The 12,592-nt window shown below is 48.7% G+C and overlaps 1 pseudogene; it reads left to right on the forward strand.

Annotated features, from left to right (window-relative positions):
• The first annotated feature begins 548 nt into the window (after positions 1-548).
• Positions 549-700, forward strand: LOC125134834 (uncharacterized; annotated as a pseudogene).
• Positions 701-12,592: the final 11,892 nt, after the last annotated feature.

The raw sequence follows: 12,592 nt of genomic DNA on the forward strand, positions 1-12,592 counted from the left end.
GGGTTCTTGAAGGTGATGGAAGTTGATTGAACAGCCTTAATGCAATTTATTTGCACGTCCAAAGACAAGGATTACTTGCATTGCCATAGGTGCTCTACAACTTCCAACACCATAAAATAGCTCAGAGACCATAAAAGGCTGGAATCAGCAGGACGGATGTCCTATAAACACTGGAGACAGGCAGCAATCTTTTTTTGTTTATTCCAAATTTCCTACCTCAGGTAAAACACTGTTGAGGAGTTTTGACCTTCGAGCCAGAGGGTGGGTCAAAAAGTCCCCGGGGAAGTTCTGGGGAGGGGAATCCGAGCCAAGGGACCAGTGGGTGCAAAGATCCTAAAGAGGAAGGAGTTCCCTGGTGGCACAGCAGGTTAAGGATCCAGCGTTGTCACCGCAGTGGCTCAGGCTGCTTGCTGTGGTTCGGGTTCAATCCCTGGACCTGGAACTTCCACAAGTGACAGGTGTGGCTGACCCCTAGCCTGGGAACTTCCATAGGCCGCGGGTGCAGCCCTAAAAAATAAATACATAAAATTAAAATTAAAAGTCTTGTAATACTCACCTGGCAGGGAAGATGACAGGAAAATGGGTTTCGCAGAGCAAGGCTTATCCATTGCACACTGGATGTGCTGACCTCAAAGTGTGTTGTTTGTGGTAGTCGGGGGTGGGGGGGGTGGGGTGGGGACTGTGTGTGCACTTCCTCCTAAAAAAATAAAAATAAATATATAAGACTTGTCAGCAAGAGCCTACACTTCCTGGACAGAAGTTTTCCTTAGGGAAGTTCGGAAAACAATCCTAGAACCAGAAGCTGTAAAGACTAAGTTCCCCTATGGCGCAGTCGGTTAAGAATCCAGCACTGCCACACCCGTGTCACAGGTTGTAACTGCAGTGCAGGTTCAATCCCTGGACTGGGAACTTCCACATGCCATGGGTGTGGCAAAAAAAAAAAACAAACAACAAAAAACGGAAGCCAAAACGAAAGACTGATAGGAGGAGTTCCCATCGAGGCTCAGTGGTTAGCGAATCCAACTAGGAACCATGAGGTTGCGGGTTCAATCCCTGGCCTCGCTCAGTGGGTTAAGGATCCGGCATTGCCGTGAGCTGTGGTGTAGGTCGCAGACACGGTTCGAATCCTGTGTTGCTGTGGCTCTGGTGTAGGCCGGTGGCTACAGCTCTGATTCGACCCCTAGCCTGGGAACCTCCATATGCCGCGGGAGTGGCCCTAGAAAAGGCAAAAAGACAAAAAGACAAAAAAAAAAAAGACTGACAGGAGTTCCTGTTGTGGTGCAGCAGAAACAAATCCCACTAGCATGCACGAGGAGGCGAATTGGATCCCTGGCCTCCCTCGGTGGGTTAAGGATCCGACTGCAGTAGCTCCGGTCCCTGCGGAGGCTCTGGTTTGATCCCTGGCCTGGGAATTTCCATATACCAAGGAGGCAGTCATTTTTTAAAAACAGAATAAATTACTGATAAGAGCCACAGCATGGATACATCTCAGAAACAGTTTGCTGAGGGCAAGAAGCCACACATAGAAGAGCATATATTTTTTAATTGTTTTAGTATGCTTGATCTACCCCATGCCGTCAATTTCTGCTCCACAGCAAAGGGACCCAGTTATACGTACATAGATACATTCTTTTTTTCGCATTATCCTCTGTCATGTTCCATCACAAGTAATTAGATATAGTTCCCTGTGCTATGCAGCAGGAAGAGTGCATATTTTTGATTACAGTGATAGAAGTTCAAAAATAGACAAAACCAGCCCTTGGGTTTGGAAATCCGGTTAGTGGTTACCTTCAGGAAGGAAGATAAAAGCAATGCGTGAATGAGAAGAAGCCCCAGCAGGGCAACAAAAGAGACGATAACAGTCTGTTTCTTGTCCTGGGTGTGTTTCCAGCAGTGCTCGCTTTGGAGCCATGAATGGAGCCATACCTTAGAGCGGAAGGGAAAAACTGAAATCTTTTGAAATAGAGCCCCCAAATTACGAGGTTTCTTTTACAGAAAATCCGGTGTTCAGTGCACTCTTCAGGATTATTTTGAGTCTAGGTAAATTTCACCACATTGAGCTACTTTACAGCTTTACATGCTGTTGAATCCTTTTTTTACATGCTGTGTAAACGATTCTTATCCAGAAAAACGCATATATTGTGTCCGGTGGAGTTGCCATTGGTTACTGACTAACGGATATTAAACCGTGTTGTTTTGTTTTGTTTGTTTGTTTAGGGCCACTACCCATGGCATGTGGAAGTTCCCGGACTAGGGGTCGAATCAGAACTGCAGCTGCGGGCTTACGGCACAGCCACAGCAACTCAGGATCCAAATAGATTCTGCAACTTACACCACAGCTCATGACCACACCTGATCCTTAACCCACTGAGCAAGGCCAGGGATCGAACCCTCATTCTCATGGATCCTAGTTGGGTTCATTACCCCTGAGCCATAACGGGAACTCCTGACCAATTTTGTATCTGCCAAAGAAATTCACTCCAGCGTATCTGGAGCATATAGAAATTCACTATATGCATATCTGCTCTTTGGCTTCTCCTCTGAACATATGGTAATGTGCTACTGGTTTCCTCATTAGTGAATTAAAGATGTTCATTTTATATCTGTATGAAAGTCATGATTATACCAATTTTTTACAATTCTCCTTTAACAAGATCTATCTGTTTTTCTTTTTTTTCTTTTTCTTTTCTTTTATTTATTTATTTATTTATTTGCTTTTTAAGGCCACAGGTGCAGCACATGGAAGTTTCCAGGCGAGGGGTCAAATCGGAGCTACAGCTGCTGGCCTATACAACAGTCACAGCAATAAGGCTTCTGAGCCCTGTCTGCAACATACAGTGCAGCTCACAGCAACACCGGATCCTTGACCGACTGAGTGAGGCCAGGGATCAAACCTGCACCCTTGTGGATACTAGTTGGATTTGTTTCCTCTGCACCACAATGGGAACTCCCCTGTCTGTTTTTCTATATGTGTGTCAGACTTCAATTTTGAAAGCTAAATTTAAGGAGTTCCCCAGTGGCTCAGTGCATTAAGGATCAGGCTTTGTCACTGCTGTGGCTCTCGTTACAGCTATGACAAGAGTTCCATCCCTGGCCTGAGAACTTCCACATGCCTCAAATGTGACCCAAAAAAAAGTTAAATATAAGAGGACAGGGTAGGAGTTCCCACGTTCCTGTCCTGACTCAGTGGTTAACGAACCCGACTAGCATCCATGAGAACTCGGGTTTGATCCCTGGCCTTGCTTGGTGGATTAAGGATCTGGCATTGCCGTGAGTTGGGGTGTAGGTCACAGACACAGCTCACATCTGACATTACTGTGGCTGTGACATAGGCCAGCAGCTACAGCTCCAATTCGACCCCTCGCCTGGGAACCTCCACATGCCGCAGGTACGGTCCTAAAAAAACAAAAAAATAAAAAGAAGAAAGGAAAAGAGAGCAGGGTAGGGGGGTTGTGATGCCATCTAAGACAGCTGTCAAGCCCTGGGACAGGACCAGGCTGAATGCCAGGGCCCACAGTCTCTCCAGAGGGCCCTGGCCAAGAATGTCAGGGCGATGCCCTGGCTGGGACTCTGAGCTGAGCCTGCAGCCTTAGAGCCAGAGGAGCCAGAGGGTGCTGGCTGCCTCATTTCGTTCACCAACATCACCAGCAAAAGCCGGTCCCTGTCCAAGGAGGCAGGCTCCTCCCCACTCGCTGCACCTGCCACCGCCCTCCTCCGGCTCCTGTGATTGATTCATTCACAAAACAAAAGACTTGGCTGGGGCAACCGGGCTTGAAGGAAGGTCCTCTGAGGGTGAGTAACCCTGAAACTAGAACGGAGAAATAAACCAGGAAAGCAGAGGCGCTGGTCTCACACGTTTAGCAGCATCCTCGCCTCCCTGCCACAGGGGGACGTCCTGCCTCTGCCCTGACACCAGGGAAAGCAGTGGGAAAGTGACCTTTCGAGGGGCTGCGGCGGTAGCAGAGGGGGTGGGCGCGGAGGGTAGCGTTGGATGGCCAGATCTGCTTGGGTACCCACTCCGGCACCCCACTGACGACGGACGCACACTTAGGAGGAAAACGTGGGTGCGGGTTTTGCCCCTCACTTCTGCAACCCGGCTGAGGCAGCCCCTGCACACACCCGTCCTGCCTTGGGGACGGAGCGACACCGCCATCCCAAAGCTGAGGCCCTTCTTGGGCATCGGTGAGAAGTGGGTGGATCCTGGGGACATCAAGAGGCACGGGGCCCAGGGCTTCTTCTCACCCACCCTCCTCCACTTGGCTTCTCCGTCACCACATGAAACTTGAAACAGAAGCCCTAGAACGGGGGTGGGGGTCAGGGGGGATGACTACAGCCAGCTACTGTTGACATTCAAGCTGGCCCCAGAGGCCTCTCTTCCCACTCACAGAGCCTTTCAAAGTGCTTCTGAAAAGTGGCTCTCAGCTGGGGAGGGAGGCAGGGTCTGCTGCTAAGCCACATCCTCACTGCGCAGTAGCCTGTGACCAGGGCCCCCTGTCACACGACAACTCCTTGAAATCAAGCATCTCTTGGTTAACATGAACCCTCCTTTCTTTTAAGGGCCCCTCTAAGAAAAACAAGGAATGTTCTGGTTTCGAGACAGAATGACTTGAATTCCAGAGGCCTGAGGAAAGAGAGAGTGACCGTGGCTGGACATCCCCTCAAAGGCCAGCTCCTCCCAAAGCCCTCCCAGAACTGGTCAAGCCTCACTCCTTGGGGCCCTCTTCCCACGTCAATGGGAGCTTTGAGAATTGGTTTCTGGGAGTTCCCAATGTGGCTCAGCAGGTTATGAACCCGACTAGCATCCACGAGGAGGCAGGTTCAGTCCCTGGGCGCGTTCCATATGTTGAGGATGCGACGTTGCCATGAGCCGTGGTGTAGTTCTCAGACACGGATGGGATATGGTGTTGCTGTGGCTGTGGTGTAGACAGGCCACTGCAGCTCTGAATCAACCCCTAGCCTGGGAACCTCCATAGGCCACGGGTACAGCCCTGAAAAACAAAGCAAAGCAAAATAAAACAATGGAAGGGGGTGGGAGAAGGAACAAGGAGACAGCTGAGAGCACAGGACCACATTCATTCAGGAGACAGGTGGCCCCCAACAGCCCCCCAACACACACACACACACACACACAGCCCCTCCTGCCTCCTGGCTGAGCCTTTTCATGGAAACTCCACCCTGATCTCCCACCTACTTACTTCCTATGCTCCTTGCAAGGCTCACTAAGCTATCCTTCCAGGACCAACAGCGCATGCCCTTATCTTCTTCTTCTTTTTTTTTTTTTTGGCTTTTGTCTTTTTAGGGCCATGCCCACGGCATATGGAAGTTCCCAGGCCAGGGGTCGAATTAGAGCTACAGCCACCAGTCTATGCCACAGCCACAGCAGGATCCAAGCCACATCTGCAACCTACACCACAGCTCACAGCAATGCCAGATCCTTAATCCACTGAGTTAGGCCAGGGATCGAACCCACAACCTCATGGATGCTAGTCAGATTCGTTTCCACTGAGCCACAACGGGAACTCCCCCATGCCCATATCTTCTTGTTAGATATTTTTAAAGCATGTGATGGTTGGAGTTCCTGTGTGACTCAACAGGTTAAGGATCCAGCATTGTCACTGCCATGGCTTGGGTCACTGCTGTGGCACAGGTTCTACCCCTGGCTTGGGAACTTCAACATGCCACAGGCGCAGCCAAAAAAAAAAAAAAAAGGCATGTGATGGTTTAGTGTCACAAAGCAAGGCTAAAAATAAGATTGAAAAGAAGAACCAAGGCATTCCCCTTGTGGTGCAGCAGAAATGAATCCAACTAGTATCCATGAGGATGTGGGTTCCATCCCTGGCCTCAGTGAATGAGTCAGGGATCCAGTGTTGCTGTGAGCTATAGCGTAGGTTGCAGACACCGCTCAGATCCCGAGTGGCTGTGGTTGTGGTGTAAGCCAGCATCTGTAGTTCAATACGACACCTAGTCTGGGAACTCCCATATGCTGTGGGTGCAGCCCTAAAAAGCAAAATAGAATAGAATAAAATAAAATAAAATAACCAGACTGGAAGTTGGGAGAGGCATCCTGGCCCCAGGTCTGAGGCTAATCCGTTTGGGCAAACCGCCTCACTTCCCTGCGCCTTTCCATACCCCCAAATTTCACATCTTGAGGTCCTAATCCCCAGTACCTCATTATTAGGTGACCTTATTGGAGAGAGACGCTTTATGGAGGTAACTAAGTTCAAAGGTGGTCTTACAGGTGGACCCTAACCTAACCCGATTTCTGTCCTTATAAGAGGAGGTTAGGACGTGTCCAGACACACATAGAGGAAAAACCACATGAAGACGCAGGGAGAGGACAGCCATCCACTGGCCAAGGAAGAAAAGCAACTCTGCTGATACCTTGATCTCAGGCATTTAACCTCCAAAAGTGTGAGAAAATAAATTTCTGGTGTTGAAGCCCCCCATCCGTGGTACTTTGTTACGGCAGCCCTAGCAGACTAAAATACCGACAAAAAATGAGGGCTTAGGACCCCTAGGCGCCTAACGTCCCTTGCGAGGAAAAATGTATGTCTTGATTCTAACTGTTCTTTTGCACCTGTACATATGCCTTTTCCCACCCAAAGACTTGCCATCACTGAAAGTCAAGGAACTTCAAAATCCCAGTAGAGAGCTGCTCACCCAGCAGCTGTTAGCAAATGCTCTCTGAATGGAAAAAAAGGAGCAACAGGGCAGAAGTTAAGGAGTTCCCTTAGTTCTGAGAAATATAGTGGACATTCACTCAACAAATGTTCCTTGAGGGAGTTCCCTGGTGGTCTAGTGTTTAGGATTCAGTGCTTTCACTACTACAGCCTGGGTTCAATAGCTGGTCTGGGAACTGAGATCCCATATTAAGCCCCTGCAAAAGAAATAAAAATAAAAACAATTCGTTGGTGGTATAGTGGTGAGCATAGCTGCCTTTCAAATTCAGCCCCAACTACTTTGGGGGGGGGCAAAAAAAGTAGTTGGAGGAGGAGCAGGAGGAGAATTAAGAACACCCTTCACTGGATTAGAACCCACCCTAATCCAGTATGACCTCATGTTACATTGATCACATCTCCCAAGACTTCGTCCAAATAAGGTCCTACTCACAATTACCAGGGATTCGAACACACCTATTTGAGGAACACAAGTCAACCCCAAAAGCCACCGTCTTGCTTTGCCACGCAGAACAAGAGAGATTGCAGCAGAATTTAAAGGTCAAGAACCTACCTCTGCACTCCGTTCTTGGAATCCAGTGTATTCTTCATCCTTTGTTGTTTGTTTTTAACGGAGCTGAAAGAAAAGTATCCCAGCTACATCAAAATTCAGGGCCCTGGGGGAGTTCCTGCCATGACCCAGTGGGTTAATGATCTGGCTTGTCTCTGTGGAGGCACGAGTTTGATCCCCAGCCAGGAGCAGTGGGTTAAGGGTTTGACATTGCCGCAGCTGTGGCATAGGTTGCAGCAGTGGCTTAAATTCAATCCCTAGCCTGGAAACTTCCATATGCCATGGACATGGCCATTAAAAATATTTATACATGGGGAGGGGGGCTCTGGAGATAGCAAGACCACTTTTTCTTCGATAGGATCTCTCCCCTCGCCCAGCGTTTGTATTATGATAATTTTCAAACACAGAAAAGTCAGACGTGTACACCAAACCCTCAGTGTCCACCACTGAGATTCCACTTAGATTGTCGATCTATTGGTCCATTAGTTTTGGGTTCTTTCTTTTTGACTCCGCCCTCTGCCAGTCAACTTTTCCTTAATCCCACATTGCTCTGGATTTACCCGGAGCCACCTGAGAAGACATGGGGTTGGAAGTGGGGACCCAGTGCAGCAGGTGAAGGCTGCTTATCCTCAGAGTCTGCTGATGCACAGATGGGAGACCCTCACAGATGGGAGACCCTCACGACACCCAACAGAAACAAACGAGAGCCGAATGCACAGCTGGGTAAACCTTCACAAGGACTCTCAAGGGTGCCAAGGGGCCTGTAGGCTCTGTCCCTCTTCAGAAGTCCTCGCCCAGGGACTTTCATCTCATTCAAGAGAACCTATGAGGATCAGCCTGAGATCTTGGGGAAAATTTTCTTAGGAGTCCCCTTTGTGGCTCAGCGGTAATGAACCCAACTAGTATCCATAGGGATGTGGGTTTGATCCCTGGCCTTGCTCAATGAGTTAAAGATCTGGTGTTGCCATGAGCTGTGGTGTAGGCTGAAGACACGGCTCGGATCCCATAGTTTCTGTGGCTGTGGCGTAGACCAGCAGCTGCAGCTCTGATTTGACCCCTAGCCTAGGAACCTCCATATGCTGAGGGTGCAGGCTTAAAAAGCAAAAAAAAAAAAAAATTGGACTTCCCGTGGTAGTGCAGCAGAAAAAAATCCAACTAGGAACCATGAGGTTACGGGTTCGATTCCTGGCCTTCCTCAGCAGGTCAAGGATCCGGTGTTGCCGTGAGATGTGGTGTAGGTCGCAGACGCAGCTCAGATCTGGCCTTGCTGTGGCTGTGGCATGGGCTGGTGGTGGCTACAGCTTGGATTCGACCCCTAGCCTGGGAACCTCCATGTGCCGCAGGTGAGGCCCTAAAAAGACAAAAAGACTAAAATAAAGTAAAAATCGAAAAACAACTTAATTGAAGTATAGCTGATTTACAGTTTCAGGTGTACCGCAGAATGATTCAGTTCAGTTTCTCTTCCTTTATAGGTTATCACAAAATATGGCACATACTTCCCTGTGCTGTACGGTTGCTCTGTTTTTCTGTTTTGTGTATAGTGATACGTATCTGTCAGTCCCAAATTCCCAATTTATCCCTCCCTGCCTTTCCCCTTTGACAACTATACGTTTGTTTTCTCTTTGTTTAAACCTGAAAAAGAGAAGAGGAAGCAGGGATTGAAAAGCAGATTTGTTCTCCATTTGACAACCCAAAGTCCGTTCCTCCCACACACACACCCCCCTGCACACATAGCTATACACTCCTACACACATGCTTATACAAACCCCCTTACATATTCACTTTTCACACACACACACACACACACACACACACACACACACACACGGCTCTTGTGTAGGACTTTTTGTTGTTATTATTTCTTTTTTGCTTTTTAGGGTCGCAGGTGTGGCATATGGAAGTACCCAGGCTAGGAGTCGAGCCAGAGCTATAGCCACCGGCCTACACCACAGCAGCCACAGCAACATGGGATCCGAGCTGCATCTGAGACCTACACCACAGCTCATGGCAACACTGGATCCCCTACTAACTGAACAAGGCCAAGGACTGAATCCACATCCTCATGGATACTAGTCAGATTGGTTTCCACTTCACCACAACGGGAACTCCCTGTGTTGGACCGTCTTAAAGAGAGCGGTTGCATGGGGAGCTTTTCAATTGTGCTCAAATTTCATCTCTGGGAGTTCCCGTCGTGGCTCAGTGGTTAACAAATCCGACTAGGAACCATGAGGTTGCGAATTCAGTCCCTGGCCTCACTCAGTGGGTTAAGGATCCGGCATTGCCATGAGCTGTGGTGTAGGTCGCAGACGAGGCTCAGATCTGGTGTTGCTGTGGCTCTGGTGTAGGCCAGTGGCTACAGCTCCGATTAGACCCTTAGCCTGGGAACCTCCATATGCCGCGGGTGTGGCCTTAGAAAGACAAATAAATAAATAATTTCATTTCTCCATTTGGGGAAAATCACATTTTCAAAATTGCTTTTACTCAATAGATTGGACGCCTTGGGAACTGGCCGAATCACAGCCCGCGAAAGGTTTCACCAGTGTTTTATTTGTTAATACCCTCCCTCCCTTGCGAATGAGAAATTGCGAAATCCTTTTTAAAAGAAGGGCGCTTCTACCAGCTAAGCTGGTTTTTCAAAAGCAGAAACCACTGCCCACTCACTGGTTTCTTTTGCTACTTAGAGGTCAAAGGTTAATACAATATATAAACTCCAATTGCCAAGCTTCCAAAGCATTTTCAGTTTGGAATCTCATGTTGGTGAGAGCTGGCGCCATCATTACAACTTTATAGATGAGAAAACGGACATTTAACCAAATGATTACCAGGCTCGTTGGAAAGCTACCTGGTTAGTCAATGACAAAACACACACAGCACCCTGGGAACCAGGAAATGAATGGTCAATGAGTTGTGATAAGGAAACCCAACTTTCTTCTTTGCTCTCTTTGAAGTGATTTAATCCGTCCCAGGAAGGAGCTCCCTTGGCCGCCTGGAACAGAACAGAATGCAACAAAATTTTTTTTGGTCTTTTTAGGGCCACACCCAGGCCAAATAGAAGTTCCCAGGCTAGGGGTCTAATCGGAGCTGCAGCTGCCAGCCTACACCACAGCCACAGCAACTCGGGATCCAACCCTTGTCTGTGACCTACACCTGAGCTCATGGCAACACTGACCGGCTGAGTGAGGTCAGGGATGGAACCTGCATCCTCATGGATCCTAGTTGGGTTTGTTTCTGCTGAGCCACAAGGGGAACTCCCATCTTGACTATTTTTAGGTTTAGAGCTCAATAGAATTAATGACCTTCACATCGTCATGCAATCGTCACTGCCATCCGTCTCCAAAAGGCTCTCTGCCTTACAAAACTGAAACTCTGCCCCCATTAAACAGTGAGCCCCAGTCTCCTCTGCCCCAGTCCCTGGCAATCACCGTTCCACTTTCCATCTATAAACTGACTGGTCTAGGGACCTCATACAGGTGGAATCACACAGTACTTCTCCTTTGGGGATTGGCTTATTTCACTTAGCATAACATCTTCAAGGCTCATGCACCTCGTAGAATAGGTCAGAAGTCCCTCCTTTTTCATGGCTGAACATTCCGTTTTTTTCCAAAAGTGCCGTATTTCTGACTCGTTCATCTGTCTGTGGACACTTGGGTTGGATATAATTGTTTCTTTGTAATCCCATGCCTTTTATTATATGCATTTAAAAACATTATTTTGAAGAGTTCCCTTGTGGCCCAGCGGGTCAAGGATCTGGTGTTCTCACTGCAGTGGCTTGGGTCATTGCTGAGGCATGGGTTTGATCCCTGGCCTGGGAACTTCTGTATGCCACAGGTCCGGAAAAAAACAAAAAAAATACATTATCTTGAGAAGGGGTCCATAGGCTTCACTGGTCTATGGGATTCATGTGTAATACACAAAATTAAAGAAGCCATGGGATCTCCCACTGTGGTGCAGTGGGTTAAAAATCCAACAGCAGGAGTTCCCGTCGTAGCTCAGTGGTTAGGTGAACTCAACTAGTATCCATGAGGACAAGGGTTGATCCCTGGCTTTGCTCAGTGGGTTAAAGATCTGGCGTTGCCCCGAGCTGTGGTGTAGGTTGCAGATGAGGCTCAGATCCAGCATTGCTGTGGCTGTAGTGTAGGCTGGCAGCTACAGCTCTGATTCAACCCCTAGCCTGGGAACCTCCATATGCCACGGGTGTGGCCCTAAAAAGACAAAAAAAAAAAAGAAAAAGAAACCAACTGCAGCAGCTTGGGTTGACCCAGAGGCACAGATTTGATCCCCAGCCCAGTGCAGTGGGTTAAAGGATCTGACATTGCCACAGCAGTGGCTTGGATTCAATCCCTGGCCTGGGAACTTCCATATGCCCCAGGGGCGGCCATTTAAAAAAAAAAAAAAAAAAGGTAAAGAAGCCCAGTGAGATACACATTTGGAAGTGCGTTCAGAGAAGTTATTTGCCCAAGGTCACCCATCAGGGAGTCAAGTGCAGCCCTGTCAGAATCTAGAGTGCACCTGCCTGGCATGCCTTCCCCTTCACTGCAAAGGACTAAGACCCTGGTTTCAGTGGATGTTTGACGTTTTTCCAGGGGGCCCTCCAGGAGCCTTGTGAAAGGAAGGAAATAGTTTATACCCGAGCAGCGAAGCCCAGGGCATGGTCAGCATTTGGATGAGGAAAGTTCAGCCCTCTCTCCACCCCCGTTCCTCAGGCAGGACCCTTCATGTCTGGGTCCTCTCTCTGCATCTGTCGGACTGCCTCGTGAGGACCCAGGGCAACTGAGACACAAGGGGACCCCTCGATGCCTTGTAATGTATGTAAACCCCCAGATCTGGGCCAGTGGCATGTTACCCCCCACGTCTGAGAGCTCACAACGAGAACACCCTTGTCCTCATCGAGGCTGGAAGAGAACCCCTGCCCGGGGCGTGCATCCTGACAAATCATCACCTGCTTTGGCTCCGGGGTAGACTTCCAAGCCCTGTAATCACTCTAGTCTTGTCCAGCAAAACCTCCCCCTGAGAAAGCTGAGGCTGGAGATTATTCATGTCAGTATCACCGGAGACCCTCTGGGAAATTCTAAACTCTCTGACATCACCACGTGGTGCTTCTTTTTCCTTTCTCATGAGCACTGATAGGGTTAATAATACCAGCTAATTTTTTTTTTTTTTTTTTTTAGGGCTGCACCCAAGGCATATGGAAGTTCCCAGGCTAGGGGTCAAATCGGAGCTACAGCTGCGGGCTTACGCAATAGCCACAGCAACAGGGGATCCGAGCCACATTTGCAAACTGCACCACACCTCATGGCAACACCAGAGGGTTAACCCACTGAGTGAGGCCAGGGGTCAAACCTGCATCCTCATGGATGCTAGTCAG

Source organism: Phacochoerus africanus, chromosome 8, assembly GCF_016906955.1.
Source record: "Phacochoerus africanus isolate WHEZ1 chromosome 8, ROS_Pafr_v1, whole genome shotgun sequence".
Taxonomy (NCBI): Eukaryota; Metazoa; Chordata; class Mammalia; order Artiodactyla; family Suidae; genus Phacochoerus; species Phacochoerus africanus.